We start from the raw sequence: 10,578 nt of genomic DNA, 5'->3' as shown, positions 1-10,578 counted from the left end.
TGGAGAGGACTTCAGGGCTGTTATTATTGTATTATTTAGCTTAAATCAGGGACTAAGCACATGAACTTGTCAGACAAAAGACTGCCACAAGAGATTAAAGGATATTATATTTTCAAAATAGTATGTTCTGCTTTTGTGGATAGCACAGAGTCTGATGACTGGGTCTTTGTAAACATTTTATAAAGACATAAGTAAACCACTTTTTTACTTCAAATTGCAACCATTTTGCAAAACCTGAAAGCTGTTTCAGAAAAGAAATGCCAAATTTATTGCAAGTCAGTACAAAAGGAAACACTTGTCTGTTGAATATGTTTCATAGAACTGTATAGTTAGTAGTCTCTTTAGGTATAAAAATAATACCTTGATGTTTTTGTACATTTTATTTTGATGGCTGGCTTATCTATGGAGCTAATAGAAAATCAAATAAGCCTTTGTGAAACTGAAAGATTTTCAAACATTATTCTCCTGAATTATTTTGGGGAAAAAAACAACGAACTGACTTGAGAATTGTGGATAGGAGTTCGCTATTCTCCTTCTTGCTATAGAGTTTAAAAAACAACCTGTGAGTCCACGTTTTTATAGATTTCATTTGCATTGTACAAACGTGATATGTTATTATTAGGCAGGGAAGGAAATTATTACATATATCACATGTGGGGCAAGGTTCTGCCTTTTCTCTTATATAAATACCTATCTTAAAATTTGGTAACAAATTAAACATTGGCCGCAGAGTATATGCGTTACTGCAGCCTACATCAATAAATGAGATCTTCTTAGGTTTGTGCCATGATTCTTTATTCAAATTATTATTTTCAGATTGATGATTTACTGAAATGAAACTGGGATGGCTGTTCAAGATTTATTCTACTTGGTTTTCTTCATGAAGTGTGGAACAAATGGCCTCTGGGGCTTGAGGCGGAAGGATACTTTTCTCTGACGCCATATTGTAATATTGTTTTTATGGGAATTCTGCCACATCAAAGAAGTTTAAACTGATTTGTTCTTCAGAGCTAATGTACAATTAAGTTTCTGTCATGCCCTATTTTTTTTCTCTCTGTGAGAAGGAAAGGAAAGATGGTGAAAAGTTCATAAGCAAGCTGGTTATCTTGAAAAATAAGTGATTTTCATACACCTGTGGGTGTAGGCCACATCTGCACCAATTAACATCTGTTGCCGTGGGTCTTCTGAGAGAGAAGAATAGGAAAATTTAATATGTGGCTGCTTTATTCATCATTACTGTGGTACATTGGTATTAAAATAAAAGTGAGATGGAAAGTCACAATGGGTTCACTTCTAAGACAAGAGGGTGAAACAGTAAAGAAGCAAAGAATTAATTAAAGGAAAGCTGGATTTTTTTCTCAGTGCTTGATAAACTTTCCTCACTCTCTCACCTTTGTTCTCTCCCACTTCTACTCTGCACTTTGCTGAAGTAAAGTCATCCGTCATTTCTTGTATGTCTACTTCCCAAATGTAGTCATAGGTGACAAAGATATTCTCTTTTTGTGAACCGCAGCTCCATTAGTCTGGAAGAGCAGATGGGCAGCTCAGTTTAAACAAAATGTCAAGTTAACTGTGGAGCGTGACCCCCTCACCTCTGAGAATGACTAGTCTTAGACACAGCTGCTACAGTTATTCATCTGCAATTAAACCAGAATCTTCTCTGGATCTCAGTTTTTGCAGTCAAATCTAAAACTAAGAAAGACAGTGGTAGAAAAGTCACTTTGACTTGAAGTCAACTTGGCATGAAGATCTAAACTGATTCTCTATGTGCTTTACAATTGCCTTTGAGTACCTTCCCGGTGAAGTTCTTGTATCTCCTTAAACTCTATGTCCAGACAACTATCCTTTTTTACCAGTAATTAATCCTCTTCTCCAATTTCTATATTCATGCCAACTACACTAATACCCTCTCCACTTCCTGAGTTCTTTTGATGTTATTCCTTTTTTCCTTGGTTATATGCATATTTTCTGAAAGCTTGGACAATCATCCTTTACAAGAGCTCTTGGATTTATACCTTCCTCCTCATTCTCACTGTTAGCACTGAGATATTGGCTTCCAGCTCATAGGTACCAAACCCTTCTACCTGGGCTTTGTCCCTGGCCCCTTTTTGTTTTGCCATATTTGCTCATAGAATAGGTACAATGTGTAATCTTTGATGACGTAAAAAAAAAAAAAAAAACCTGGGCTGTGAGACATACTCTGTGAGTTTCATTGTCTGGTTTTATGAGAGATTATATGGTGACAGTGGGAAAGTTAGGTAACAGTACATGCCTCAATACTGTTGTCTGTTACCTGAAATTAATTATCTACCTCAGAGAGTTGCTATAAGGATTTTAAGGAGACTTACTTAAAGTACCTTTCATATGAGAAACACTACATGTGTTTGCTATTTTTGTTGTTGTGTGTTACCAAAAAAAATCCATTTTATTGCCTACTGATTAAAAGTTTAATCATTTTCTGCCAACTCTTGGAGACATACAAATAGCTTAGTCTGGTTTACCGAAATTCTGTTATATCTTCCTTCCTTGCCTAATTATTCTTAATCTTTCTCCTTAGCTACAGATAAACATTCAGTTGCAGTCTTACTCTCCCTCTGGAAATCCAGTATTCAATTCCAACTTTGTGAATGTTATCCCTTGTTTAGAAATCCACTTCCTTCCCCTTTTGTAACCAGGCTTTGCCTCAACTACGTCATACAATATCCTTGGATGAATACACCTCACAGTGGTTTTTATATCATTCTACAACTTTTAAAAAAATGAAGGGTACAACTTATGCTCCAATCCCTTCTGCTGATTTAGATATTTGTGATAGGACTACACCCTAGTGTTTGCATTTATGCAGGTTTTCTCAGATAGGTTAAGTTCCCTGAGGGCAGGAGCCATGATTTCTGCCTTCTTTGGTAATTCTGGCACGCCTGGAATAGTGACGTAGACAGTAAGGGATTAATAAACACTTGTCTAATTTTATTGACTAATAGTTTGGAAGTTTTCTAGTTTTCTACTAGATTTCCTTTGTATATACATTCTTGGAAAACGTCCAAGACAAAGGGAAAGTGAAATTTCAATTCACTTTGTCTTGGCTTCTCACAGCTTCAAATAGCTAATTAAAAGTAAAATTCTCTGTTTGAGAAACTGGCAAACTAAAGAGTACATTTTTTGTCAAGACAATAATGTTTTAGAAGATTTGTTTTTAACCCTGTGAGAGGACCATTTTCCTTATCTCCCCCACAGTCCTCAACTTCTTGCCTGATCCACTCTTTTCTTCCCAATTCCCAACCCTACAAAATTCTCCACAGTGGGGTCCCCCCCTCGACTTCCAAGCTTATTCTACCTTCTCCCCCTTACCACCTGCAGCCAAGCTACACTGCCCCCTTTCTGTTCCCTTAACACACTGGGTTATTTGTAGGTACTTCAGGACTGACACAAGTACGGTTCTGTTTGCCTGAATGCTCTTCATCGAACTCTTCTGTCTACTGTTTCCTTCCTTACATCTTTCCAGCTAAACTCAAGAGTACCTCTTCAGGGATCACTTCTATGACCACCCTGTTCAAGGGAAGGCTTCATCCTTTTCCCTTCACTCTCTGTCATGTGACCTTGTTTATTTCCTTTATAGCATTGACCGTAGCCTGAAATCATCATGTCTACTTTTTGTCTCTTATTTTTTGCTGTCTTCCTTCACTGGAATGTATGCTCCACAATGGCTGGGACCTTAGTCTTTATTTTATCATTTATTTCTAGTACTTATAAGAGCACCTGACATGCCCTTACATAATAATTGAATGATTAACAAGCTTATGATAATAAGTTTAAGCTGAAAAATATATGTATCATCTACTGAGGTATAAAAGAAATATTCTTAAAAGGAGTGTAGTGAGGTGGAAATATGACACAGTGATCACTTACGTATCCTCCACAGAAAGAAAGGGGGTCTGGAATGAAGTTAGTCTCACATAATAACCCAATTACTTTGATAAAGCAAGGTTTCATTTCTCCCCAGCTGTGAAAGGACTAATGGATCCTGGGTATGTGTGTTTTTCTTCCATGCGTTTCCTGTCTATTGTATAACAGATGAAATGAAGAGAATTATTTTAATAGCTGCTAATGTTTTCAAGCAAAAGTAAAACATGTCTTGCCCTCAGAGCTTGCCAGGGTTTCTGACTCACTCTGCCAGTTAGTGTGGAGAGGAAATAAAATTTACCTCTGCAATTTCCTCAGACTCTCATAGATGTGGAAACAAAACAACGTCTCAGTTTATAGTGTAAAAATTTACATGATGTCATTTAACTATAAAGTATGTAATTTTATGAAACTCAGGACACATGTAGACTACATTCTTTGCTCACTGTATATCATTAGTCTTCTATTTACTGTTAATTGTCATCATCCATGTTTATCTCATGTTGTCAGCTCTCCAGTTCTCTTATACACAGGTCTCTATCTCCAACAATAGTCTCAGACTTATTTTTTCTTCTTGTTTTGGCTGAAGTTGCTTCCCTGGCCTAGATTACCAATTTTATTTAAAGGTCTGGTCCAAGTTATAAGTCTTCTATAGACCATTCTTTTCTAATCTCATTTTTTCTTTTTGTATTTTTCACTCATGACCTTGATCATTTGATGTCTAAAAGTTACCTATGTAAAAAGAAAAAATCTCTATGTGTTCTTTCTTTTCTTTTTTTTTTTAATGTTATTTATTTATTTTGAGAGAGAGACAGGAAGAGAGTGTGAGGGCTGGGGAGGGGCAGAGAGAGAGAGAGGAAGCATAAGAATCCCAAGCAGGCTCTGCACTGTCAGCAAGGAACCTGACTCAAGGCTTGATCTCATGAACCATGAGATCATGACCTGAGACGAAATCAAGAGTCAGATGCCTAACCAATTGAGCCACCAGAGCACCCTGTGTTATTTCTCTAACACGAATTTAAGGTTATCTAGGGAAGAAACCGTTCTACATATTTCTTTTCAGTCCCTTATCTCCTAACACTGTCTGAGCCAATCATGTGTGGGTGTTCCATAAATATTTGATGAATTGTATAGTAGGAAGCTATGAAAAAAATGGAAAATAGAAATCTATAGGGTATGGTAAAGCTCAACCAGGCCTATGTTTCTAATCTTCTTCCCACTAAATCTTTGAAGAGAGCCTCATTGAAGTTATAAACCTAACTTTTATCTCCTTTTTTCTTCTTGTAGAATTGGATGTGCCAATCACAATGACCAAAGGCAAAAGCCTGTGATAGAAAAAGAGAAAATTTTCGCTATTATATCAGTGAACTTATTCTCATTAATTTGTATCTTTGTGCTAATTTTGCTTTTTATGGAGAAAATACACACAGTCTGGAAAATACTACAGAAGCCAAAGAGATATTCAGCAATACTTCATATTAAAGAAATATTGTCATATAGATTAAAGCAAAAAGTCAGACATCTCTGTCTTCGTCAGCAGTATACATTTGAGAAACACACCCTCTCATATTTCCCTCTGTCCCAGTTACAGATTTTCAAAAAAACAAAATAAAACAAACTGTGTTGGTACAGAGAATAAATTAGTCAACTACTGTTTCCTTTCACATCTCCTACATAAGGAAACTTAGTCTCTCCCAATAATTTGATGAACTTTCTAAAGTTTGACGATCAGAATTATGAAACAACTGGTTGTTTCCTTTTCTTTCTTTTGGTAGACAGGGATGTTCTCATTCCACTGTAGGATTTTCTTGAGCTTAGGTTTTCTGGAATGATATTTTTATTTTTCTCCCTTTCATTTAACCAATTCAGTTTTTCTAGTGAGTTTTTTTTTAAAACATATATTTTTAAATGTTTATTTATTTGTTTTGAGAGAGAGAGAGAGCATGTGAGCATGAGTGGGGGAGGGACAGAGAGAGAGAGAGAGAGAGAGAGAGAGAGAGAGAGAGAATCTCTATTAGGCTCACGCTGTCAGCTCAGAGCAGGATGTGGGGCCTGATCTGTTGAACTGAGATCATGACCTGAGCGAAAATCAAGAGTCAGATGCTTAACTGACAGAGCCACCCAGGGGCCCCTAAAGCATATTGTAAATGTCACTATTTCTTTGATTTTCAATTTCACAAAACTTTTTTCCGGAAGTAGGTAGAGCAAAGTGTTCAATTTTTTATAAAGATCTTGACCTATGAGGACAAGCAGATACCCCACTCTATACAATCATAAATGCAATCGAAGTGGTTTTTTTCACAAACATACTTCTCCTCTTCTCTGCTCTAGACCATATACTCAACATGGCTAGCCCCTGCAAAAGTGTAATTGCAGTGAAGTCTCATAGTTACTCTGGCCTTCAGAAAGAGAGATACAAAGAACCCCCTTATTTCTCTGCAGCATCATGGGGGAAAATCTCATCAAGTCAGTGACTCAAATTCAAACAAATAAAAATGTTAATGCAATGCCAGTGAGGGGAATAGATTTTTATTTCAGAGATGAGATGAAGGATAGTGAATCAAGAGGCTTAACTGGGCAAGAGAGCAGGATACCTATGTCGGGTCTCTTGAAGTGAAATCCCTGAAGAGAGGAATTCAGAATCAAGGTAGGGGAAAACTGCTAGAATCTGCACAACTCAAAAACAATACCCATTCTGCCCTGCTGAATAAATCCAAGAGAAACATAAACTTTATCTCCGTGGGCATAAACATCACACTATTTTCATCAACATTTTGTCTGCACCTTTCTGAATCCTTCTGCCTGATGTAAATCCAGTCAAATATGGATAAATCTATTTCAGAGAAAGAAATAACATATTGAGTCTCTTTAGAGTTGGAAAAATCTATATTGAAATAAACATTTTGATAAATATTATTATGCTGCTATAGCAGTACTTTCTACAGTATAATGGAATGTAAATGGTTTCTGGCCAGTAAATTTTCTTGATAACACAAATTATCCTTATTCATTACAGCTTTATATTTTAGCCATTTGGGATAGAAGTCATTCTAAAGTGTATTATATACTGCTTTACCTTTCTAAATAGAGCATAATGATCATTACATACTCATTTTATTAATGACCTAAAGTCATGAGAATGAAGAACAATTATTATTTGGTGATATAATATAGAGGTATTATTTATAGTCTGAAGTGGGTGCATCCTTCTCAGTGACTCATTAGTGTAGTACAGTGGGGAATCCATATTTTTATGGCACAAGACGAGAGAATACCATTCAGTAAATAAGAAGTTGAAAAGTTCAATGGTTAAAGCCTGGAGTTAATATTGAGGGGCAGACTTATAGATATACTTGCCTCATGAGACCAAAACTCAATATTACTCTGTTGTTTCAACGTGCCTCTGAGGTAGCTTCACATTTTCCTTAAAATTAAAGTAAATGGTTGGAAGTGGGCAAAACTGATACAAGAATAACATCTCCAAAAAAGAGACGGCTCAAGGTTTTCTGTTCTCTATTTTTTATTATGCCCAAATGCTGCATTCAGTGAAAATATTCTGCCCTTCTCAGAGTTGCAATCTGTTTTCAGTTATTCCTCAAAGGCCCTTGGATCACTCATCAGGATCACTGAAATTGTTTTGAAATGACAGTTGCAGGGATACTTTATATCTTGTTTAGCTCTGATGTAGTTTGGGTGATGAACAGTATCATTGTGGGTAGCAAATGCCTCTTTTGAAGAAAAAGACATTGCTTTGCTGTCCATATCCCTTAACTTGATTGTGGACTAATTCCTCTTCTCTCAGTAGAGCAAAAATGTTTAAATAGTGGTATATAGTGAGTCGTCTTATGGTGGTGTCTCAACAGATTTGCTGCACGATTCAAACTATATTTTTTAAGGTTATGTATTTATTTTTGTGAGAGAGAGAGAGAGAGAGAGGAAGTGAGAGTGTGCACATGTGTGAGCAGGTGAGGGGCAAAGAAAGGGGGGGAGAGAGAGAGAGAGAGAGAGAGAGAGAGAGAGAATCCCAAGCCTGCTCAGTGCTGTCAATGCAGAGCCACGCACAGGGCTAGAACCCATGAACGGTCATGACCTGAGCTGAAATCAAGAGTTGGATGCTTAACCGATGGAGCCAACCAAAAGCCCCAGGATTCAGACTATTTCTGATTTTAATTTTCCAGAAAGTTTTTCTGACCTAGTATATTTATCCAGCTGTGAATAATGTAGCATTCATGATCTCACCACACTCATTCATAAATGAAGGAGCACTGTATCCTTTCCAGCTTGCACTCTCCTTTTCTGCTTTACGCCGCTGACCTGATTTACAATGTCAAGACATTTCTGGACAGCAAAACTGCTCTCTTTGTACTTAATGTGAGATAATCTTTGTATTTAATGGGAAAACGAGCGCAAGTAAGCATTTGATCAAAGACAACTGTCACCTGACAAATAGTAGCTCTTAGCTCTTCATCCCACGCTGACTTGGTCTTTGCTAAATATATGGAATCATGCGCATTTCTCATTCCCCAAAGACGCCTGCTTTTCTAACAGCATTAAAAAGTGGCCTTGCAGAGAAATGTTCTGTGTGCTAACTAGTAATAGCTCTTTCTCTGAACCCCAAGCCCTCTTAACTGAGAGATAGATAAAACCCTATCATCTACTTCATTTTCTCTAATTCTTTTTTCCCTTTGCCTCTAAGGAAAAAAAAATTAGAAAATAGTTGACAGCATATTAAGGACACAAGGCAGAGAAAAATGTAAGTTCCTGAAATGTTTAAGGGAGATGGAAATCATCTACTTTTGGGAACTGCCTCACGGAATTGAGCTGGTGCATTAGTTATCCAAATTACCTCCTGCTTTTATCGCACAGACAATATAGAGCTGAATTGTTAAATGATGTGCACTTTTTTTTTCCAAGAGCAAGATTGGACACTTAATCAGGTCAATAATTATTCACGCATTAGCACAGTCTTCTTCTTAAAGTGTAACGGTGACTCACTGGGTATATAGTCATTATTACTGATTAGCAGGAAATTATTTTTGCGCATCAGTGGTTCATGTGAAAACAGCTAAATTTATTATGCTGAGTTATTTAACAGTTGGACCATGTGAGAACTCTGGTGTTACTGTTGTGATTAAATCTTCATACATACATCAGTAGATAACTATGGAAAAACTATACAGCAAGATACGGTTACACTGGAGTTTTACAGCTAACAGTTCCAACTTTTTGAAGTTTGTGCTCACCTTAGACATTCATAAAGCACTTCCACAATGGAGTTCCCTTATAGGTAAGTTTATCTGATAAAGAAAGAAGTGAGGAACAGAAAAGTAAATAATATGATAAAAGAGTAGAGGATAAAATATAAACCTAGAGAGTAAATGCAAAAAAAAAAAAAAGAAAAAAGAAAAAGTGAATAAAAAAGGCAGGAACAATGGAATAAGAGAGACAAAATTTTACTTAGTTTGAATTGTTAATTGAATGAGATATAATGCATCAAAAATTCTCTTTGGTTTATACCATTGATTTTTAATATACTGAATGAAAAACAATCCTACATTTCTTTTTAAAATTTTTTAATGTTTATTTGTTTTTGAGGGAGAAGGAGAGAAAGAGAGAGAGAGAGCAGGAGCAGAGAGGGGCTCTGTCAGCGCAGAACTCATAAGGACTCATAAGAACTCATAAGTTCAAAGCAGGGCTTGAACTCATAAACCACAGAATCATGACCTGAGCCAAAGTTAGACTCTTAACTGAGCCACCCAGGTGCCCCCTAAATTTCATTTCAATCATTTCTTCATAGGATATATTTTGAGAAGAAAATTTACAAAACATTACCAGCATTTGTTCCCTTTGGGGATGGGTAAATGCATCTTACAAATGATACGTTAACTTGATCTTGTTCTTGACTGTGACCTTGCTGCATCACTACCTACTCTTATAACTCAAAATAGCACTGTTTTGAAAAAAAATTAGATATTATATATTTTTATCTGTAAACACATAAGCATATATTGCTAAAAAAGTAAAGATTCCCTTTTAAACATACCACAATATTATCATATCGAAAAAAAGATGAGAAATACCCTATTAGTATTACCCAGTCTGTGTTCAAATTTTCCCAATTGTATAAAAGCTTGGTTACAACTTTTTGTTTAAATCAGTATCCAAATAAAGTGAATGCATTGCATGTATTTTGATATGTCTTCTTAGTATCTTCTAATCTGTAGTTTACCTCTCCTACTAATTTTTGTTCTTGCAATTTGTTTGTTGAAAACCAGATTTTATATATCTTGATCTGATTCAGACTTGTTGCTTTGGGTAAAAACACTTTGATGTGGTGTTGTATCTTTCATCTGGAGACACAAAATGTTTGGTTTCCCTCTGTCTTGAGATTAGCAGTCAAGTATTTTGTTAAATTGAGTATTTTTTTTTTTTATGAGACAGACAGGCTAAATGCTTGTTTTTTTCCCTTTATTTACCACTTTCTAAGTAATGAAGTAGTTATCTACCATCATCCAAAGTGACTAATTTATTTTAAATATCATTTTGAACTTGTGGATTTTTTGAATTTATTTTATTAAAGTTTACTTATTGGGTGGGAGGAGGGCCAGAGGGAGAAGGAGACAGAAAGTCTCAAGTAGGTCCCTCATTGTCAGCACCAAACCCCATGAGGGGCTCTAG

Source organism: Felis catus, chromosome C2 (genome assembly GCF_018350175.1).
Source record: "Felis catus isolate Fca126 chromosome C2, F.catus_Fca126_mat1.0, whole genome shotgun sequence".
NCBI classification, from domain to species: Eukaryota; Metazoa; Chordata; class Mammalia; order Carnivora; family Felidae; genus Felis; species Felis catus.
Note: the sequence above shows the minus strand (reverse complement) of the source record.